The following is a 7860-nucleotide window of genomic DNA, read 5'->3' on the forward strand; positions in this document are numbered from 1 at the left end:
AAGAAACCTTCCTGAAGATAGTAACATTTATCTATAAAAAGCCAATATTATTCTTACTGATGAAAAACTTAAAGTATTCTTGCTGAGAATAGGCAAAAGCAAAGATTTCCCCTGTCTCTTCTCTTATTTAGCATTGTGTTAGAAGTTCTAGCAACAACAATCAAGAAAGAGAAGGTAATAAAAAGGATTCAACTTGGAAAAGAGTATGTAAAAGTATCAGCATTTGCAGATGACAACACGATATACAATGAAGACTCTGAAGAGTCCACACACACACACACATACACACACATACACACACAAAAAAACTCCTAGAAACAGCAAAACAAGAGAGTAAAGTGGCCATCTACAAAGTCAATGCACAAAACCCTGTTGCATTTCTATATAACATAATGAATTAGAGAAAGAGATCAAAAAGATGTCCATTTAAAATAGTGTTCAAAAACCTCAGTTACACAGAAATCAATTTAATAAAAGAGATAAGATACCTATACAGTGAAAATGTCAAAACACATAAAAAATAAATTGAAGAAGTCCTTAGGAAATGGGAAATACTGCATGCTTTTGGATAGGAAGAACCAATCTTGTCAAGATGCCCATCATATCTAAAGTCACATATTGACTCAGTGAAATCAGAATCCAAATTGAAATTCATACAGAATTCTTCAAGGACTTAGAAAAGTCAACTATAAAGACTGTTTGAAATCATAAAAGTCTCTGGATGTGGGTATGGTGCTGATATCAGGTCAACCTGTACTTGTGGGGCTAGTGGACCAGTAGCTTGATGGTACCTTCAGACTTCCAGATATCCCCAAATTGCTGCTGTGCCTCTAGCCAGACCCTAACAACTTGGGGCCAAGTTTACCAAGAAATTAAACAGGCAAAATTTAGGTATGTGGGAGGTAGGTGAACCCACTAACCACCTCAGGCTCAGCAATATAAGCTCATTTATTGGTCTTATTTCAGAGATCCAAAAATCTCGAAAGAGATCAAAAGACGCAGTTAGGCCCGGTGGCTCGAAGCTATGCAGGGAAACAGACACACCCTGCAGGGCATATGCCAATAGTATTTTTCTCTGGAAAAGATGGAAACAAGGACCATGATCCAAAAACACACAAAAGAATCTCCAAATCAAGAAGCTTGCTGCAGAGACGCCTCCGAACTTTGAAGTCAGACCAACTTCACGAGGGTGCCTCAGAAGGGGGCAGGCGCCCCTCCACCTGTTTCCTATAAACCCCAGTGGCTGCCAACTTCCAGAACCCAGTGAGAAGTGCTACTTTCATAACCCAATGAGAAGTTCAGACTGTATTCAGCGGGGCATCTCGGAGGGGGATGAATTGAGTTTTCCTTCCCACCCCAAGCAGAATCCCAGCAGCACCAGAACCCAACCACCATCATGCCCACGGCCACTTTCCACATGCTCGGATGAGCCTCACCCAAGATGGGATGAACCTCACCCAAAAGCGGACCAGCAGGCAAACCCAGATATGCGGCAACCCGTGACTGAGATCTCCAAGTCCTCTTCGCCCAGGACTGGGCCTCTATTTTTCTATTTGCTATTTTTCTAGTTTTCCAGTAGCATGGCAGTAACACCTACAAACTGCCCCTGAAGCCATGTAATCTCATCAATGGCCAAGACCCAGAGACTATAAACTAAAGCTCCCAGAAGACAACGACACAGAATTTTCTGGATATTATATTCTATCCATAACAGCTATAGCACAGCGGGTAGGGCGTTCGCCTTACAAGCGGCCAACATGGCCGACCCGAGTTCGATTCCTCTGCGCCTCTCGAAGAGCCCGGCAAGCTACCGAGAGTATTCGATATGCCAGACACAGTAACAACAAAGTCTCCAATGGAGACGTTACTGGGCCCGCTCGAGCAAATCGACGATCAACGGGAGGGCCTTATTTTAACAAACAATACAAAACAAATTATCTAGCATTGTCTTTCCAGCAATTTTGAGTTGTGGTGTTGAAATATTGAATACAACCAAAGTAGATAGAGAGTATGTCTGCCACACAGGCAGGGGGATTGGACCAGTGGGGGAGGGCAGTGTGAATACTGGGATTTTGGTGGCAGAAAATGTACACTGGTGAAGGGATGGGTGTTGGATGATTGTATAAGCAAAGCTCAAACATGAAAACTTTGTAACCGTATCTCATGGTGAATCAATAAAAAGGGTGAAAAAACTAATAAAATAAAATTAACGTTCTGAGTCTCTTGCCTCCGCTCCTGGCTGTCCTCACCGGGGGCCCCTTGGAGGAGGGCGGGTTGAGTTTCCCTCCCTGCCCCGAGCAGAGACCCAGCAGCTGAAGACATCCGGTTCCAGCCACAGCCAAGACCCACAGACTATAAAACCCAACTCCCAGAAGCTGGGTTTTATAATAACATATTATTATCTAATTCTTACTCTGTAGAACCTGGCAGGCTACTGAAAGTATTCTGCCTGCACAGCAGAGTCTGGCAAACTCTCCATGCATATTCAATATGCCAAAAACCAGTAACAATGATGGGTCTCATTCTCCTGACCCTGAAAGAGTCTCGAATGCGGCACTTTCTAAAATCTCAGGGCTAGGACAAAGGAGACATTACTGGTGCCTGCTCGAGAAAATCAATGAACAACAGGATGACAGTGATGCAGTGATTCTGAATAAAAAAAGTAAGATGGAGTTCATGCCCAATTCAATCAGCTTAATCAATGGTTAAATAAATAGTACTCCTACACTATTAAAAAAAAAACCTTCAACTGCCAAGAAATCTTTTAAAATAAAATATTGCAGGAAAAAAAAGTTTCTGGATAACCAACCAAAGCCCAAAGCCATACTGAAAATTTAGAAACTAAGTGGCATCACATCATAGTGATCAAAATAGCGTGGTACTGGAACAAAGACTCTAAGACCAATTGGTAAGAATAGAATATCCAAGTACAAACCCCCATATATATGGTCACTTAATTTCTCACAAAGGATCTCTGAAAATAAAATGGAATAAGGACAGCCTCTTCAACAAATGGTGCTGGGAGAATTGAATACCTGTATGTAAAAAACAAAAGCTGTACCAATATCTCACACCTTACACAAAGTCAACACAAAGTGGATCCAAGACCTTGAGGTCAGACCTGAATCTATAAAGTACATTGAGAAAAATATAGACAAATGCTTTAAGACCTAGACCTCAATGGAGTCTCAACATTAAAATGCCACTGGCAAATAAACAAAACTAAACAAATGGGATTATATCAAACCAAAATGTTCCCATATGGGAAAAGAAATATGGGCTAAAAATAAAATATATCCAGGTGGGAAAACTTTTTGTACTCACAACATCAGATAAAGGGTTGATATATAGGGTTTATGAACTACTCACAGTGATCAACCAGAAAAATATTTAAAAACCCATCAAGAAATAGGGAGAGGAAATAATCAAACTTTTTTTTAGGAAGATGAAAGGTTGGACAACGGGCATATGGAAAAATTCTCATCAGCACCTATTCTTAGGGAAATCCAAATCAAGATGACAATGTGATATCATCTCACACTAGTGAAATGGGACTTATTAAAATTACTGGGAACAAACTGTATAGGTGGGGATATGGTGAAAAAGGAATTATCATCCACTGCTGCTTGGAATGTTGTCTTGTCCAATCCCTACGGAAAACAGTACATAGGGTTCTCAGTAAAATCAGAACTGAGTGTCTATTTGATCCAGAAATTCTACTTTGTGATATCTATCCCCAAGAAAGAAAAATATTAATTCAAAAGGACATATACACACCATTATTCATTGTAGCACTCAGTACGAGTGCTAAGATTTGGAATCAAATATAGATGTCCAATGATAGAAAAATGGATTGTGAATATGTGGTATATAAACACAATGAAATATTTGGCAGCTGTAAGAAATGATAGACTCGTTTAATTTGCAGCATCAAGGCTTAAACTAGAAGACATCATGTTAAATGAAGTAAGCTTGGAAAAAAGGATAAATATAGAATGATATCACTAATATGTGGTAGTTACAATAATTGGATGAGGCAATGCAGTGGTCTATTTTTTTACTTTTGTTTCCCTGCTTTATTTGAAACTTAAAACCCTTTGTATAGCCCATAATATTAAAAATTCATATAATTTTTTATCAATAAATTGTGGGTTTTATTCTTTTTTTAATTATTAGTGAGACACCATGAGGTACAGTTGTAGACTTACAAATTTTTGTGCTTGGGTTTCAATTATACAATGATCAAATACCCATCCCTCCACCAGTGCCCATTTCCCACCACCACGGATCCCAGTATCCCTCCCACCCCCCATCCCCCCCATCCCACCCTGCCTCTGTGGCAGGGGCAGTGCAGTGGTTTAAACGGGGAATGTCTAGATCACACCTAGACATCACATCTAAACATCACCCTCAGCCCCAGAGTATAGGGCAGAGAAGGAAATAAATTGATTGGAGGGGAGGGAAAGAGGAGACAGATAAGAAGCAACAGAGGACAGGGGCCAAGGGGATTCAGTTGTGTAGGAATTAGGAATGACAGAGCTAAATATTCAAACCACAGAGTCGATAACACTGAAACCTTGAACAACTGAAACTACAAAGAGGGCAGGCTGGGAGGAAGGGGAGATATGGGAGGGTACTGGAAACAAATGTGGAGGGAAAATGAAACAGTGGTACGATCGGTGCTGGAACATTGTCTAAACTCCATCTGTAAATAACTTTGTAAATCGCTGTGCTTTAATAATTTTTTAATCTGACCAATTTTATTTTCTGTCTTTATTCATCTGAATTTTCTTATTTATGTGTTGGTTTTTATTTCTTCTAAAAAAGTGGGTGCATACTACATTGTAATTCAAGCTTCTAATCTAGGCATCAAAAGACTTAAAATGCTGCATATTCATACTAGCTCTGAAAAGTTGATAAATTAACAAAATACGATGGTTCTTATAGGGCTTAGTTTCCAGTATGCCTGCGGGTAATTTTCAGATTTTCTAATTAAAGTTCAATAAAATAAGTCTAACTTGCATATTACTCTCAAATATATCCACATTCAAAGCAAGACATGAATGGATTTTGTCTTTCCTTCTAGAAAGAGGACTGATTCCTTCAATCAAAAGGAACTGCAAAGTAATGTAGAGAAGACATTAAAACAAACAAACAGAAACCAAAAACCCAGATTAAAGCTTTGATAAACAAAAGCTTCCATGGTATTATCAAAACAGCTTTGCTCATTGCAAGCAGCATCTCACCAAGTTGCCAAGGATCAAGCAGTTCTAGGCTTATTACGGTCAGTGGTCATTTTGAGTTCAGTTTCAAAGCTGCTGTGTATTACCACAAACTAAAACCTCAGTTACAGAACTGGGGTTGGGATTAATCTGTATTCACATCTATTAGTCTTTGTGATTTCATACTGTTCTACTAAACTTCATATTTTGGCATTTCTTCATTGTAAAGATTCAAAGTAGCTATAATTCACGTTGTTTTTGACCATTAAATTATTTGCGCATTTGGTTGGTCGGCTGCTTAGGGTCAGCACATTCCTCTTTTGCAGTGACGGCCCAAGGGTAGGAAACTATATAATATCCACTTACTACTTTAACAGGTGCTTTGACTGCTGAGCAACAGAATCACCATACAATACAAATTTAATACTTAGCCACGTGAAGTTTTCCAGAGCCTAGGTTGCGATTTAGAAGAAAAATTAGGGAATATAATTGCTGTAATTTGAGGGAAACTTTAAAGTAATTATGATATTATTAAACCATAGATGTGCACATATAAAGTGTAACAAAGCAAATCACATTTTAAAAAATTTTCAAGCAGTATTGAATTTTAATGAGAAATTTTTCTTCATAGACATATATACAATATACAAAAATAAAAGACAGCATACATAGAAAACCCTAAAGACATCACAGGAAGACCTTTATAAACAACCTAGCACAATGAAATGCAAGCTATAAAATCAAAATATAAAAAGTTGTTTCATTTCTATATGCAAACAACAAACTATCAGAGATAAGAAATGACTCATTTTATCCCATTATAACTACATTGAAAGAGAAATCATAACTTGAAGCCAACTTAACAAAGGAAACAAAAGACATATATGTTAAAAACTGTCACTATAAAAATAGATGTGGATATTTTATTTGTACAATTGAAAAATTAGTATTGTTATCTTATTCATTCTTGGGGTATTGAAGATAGATAAATAAATGCTTGGTGTATTTGATACCAAATTTTAATCCTAGCACTCTGGTAACAGGGTGGTATTGAAATGTTGTGGATATAAAATCATATTGTTGATGGTATTGTAAGATTGCAAAGTATGGTAATGTAACCAAAATATTTTTTAATAAATAGGAAAATGAACAAAAAGAAAAGCTAGTTTTATGTTTTAGCTAATTCTGAATTACCTTGAATCTTTTTAAATTTAAAGTGAGGAATTAAACAAATAGTTTAATTGGTCTAAAGAATAGAATTTCTTTTGATTCTCCCTCTCAATACTAATACTCTAGGTTAGATAAATCAATACTGAACTGATGTCTTATCACACATGTTATCACAACAGCACACACTGAAATATTACACATATATAATCACATTTTCTACAGGTCCCTGGTCCAGGTCATGGTCCCACAAAATCGTAATCAAGGTTTTGACAGTTCAGAACACTCTTCCGAAGTTTCGACTAGTTAAATTGTTCCCAAATTAATTTTGTTTCACAATTAAAAATAATAAGAAAGTGTTTTAGAAATCATTATCTCTTTACTACATTGGAGGCCTGTGAACTTATCCTCAGCATAGAAATTAAAGGACTTCAAAATGATCTCAGTTATTTAGAATTCTAAAGTTAAAATTCATGTCCATCAGGAACCCCACCTCAGCATATAATAGTTGGCACTGTCTATACCAGAACCACAATCATAACAATTTTTTTTGAATTAAAAAGACTAATCACTTCCTGGGTTTCCCCAGTCAAGGAAGCTCTTCTCAAACCCCTCTCAAATCCAGGGCATGCCTCAAGGACCCAGAAAACTGATGCTGACCTCTTTCACATCATTCTGTGACCTCTTTCAGCTCATCCTGCTCTGAGACTTCGATGTCTTCGGCGATGCCCTTCTGGGTCGCCTGGACTGAGGAGGCTGCTTGTAGGCCCCTCTCAACCCTTGTTAATACCACTCCTTTATATCCACCAATTAAAATGTTTTGGGGGTCTTGTTTCCTTAAGTATGTCTATTTTAACCCTTGTATACAAATGGGTATATTTGTATCCATTTAACACAAAGGGATACAAAGAAATAATATCTTTTTTAGTCAAAGAAATAATAATTGAAAACTTTTCTAATATCTTGAGAGAGGCCCCTGCACAATTCAAGAGGCCCTAAGGGTAATGAGCAAAATATACTCAAACCAAAGAAGGTCAAGACACTTAGTAATCAAAATACTAAACTAAAAAGCCAAAGACATACTACTTAAAGCACCAAGAGAAAAGAAACCCTCATAGATAAGGAAAACAAAGTAAGAATCATCACAGATCTTCCCTATGACATCTTACAAGCAAAGAAAGTGGAATAACACATTGAAATTATGACTGAAAAAAATTCCAGCCTAGAGTCCATTATCCTGAAAAGCCATCATTTAGACTTAAGGGAGGTATGAGAACCTTTTCAGACAAACAAGAGCTGGCAGCATTTGCAACAACTAAAACTAATCCTGCAAGAAATACTGAAAGGCTGCCAATTAAAAAAATAGACTATAAAAACTCACTCTCTCTCTTCTTTCTCTCTCTCTCACATACACACAGCAACATATCCCTTATATCAATAATTTCTCTCAATGTCTGTGCACTAAATTTCC

Source organism: Sorex fumeus, unplaced genomic scaffold, assembly GCF_029834395.1.
Source record: "Sorex fumeus unplaced genomic scaffold, SorFum_2.1 ptg000043l, whole genome shotgun sequence".
Lineage (NCBI taxonomy): Eukaryota > Metazoa > Chordata > Mammalia > Eulipotyphla > Soricidae > Sorex > Sorex fumeus.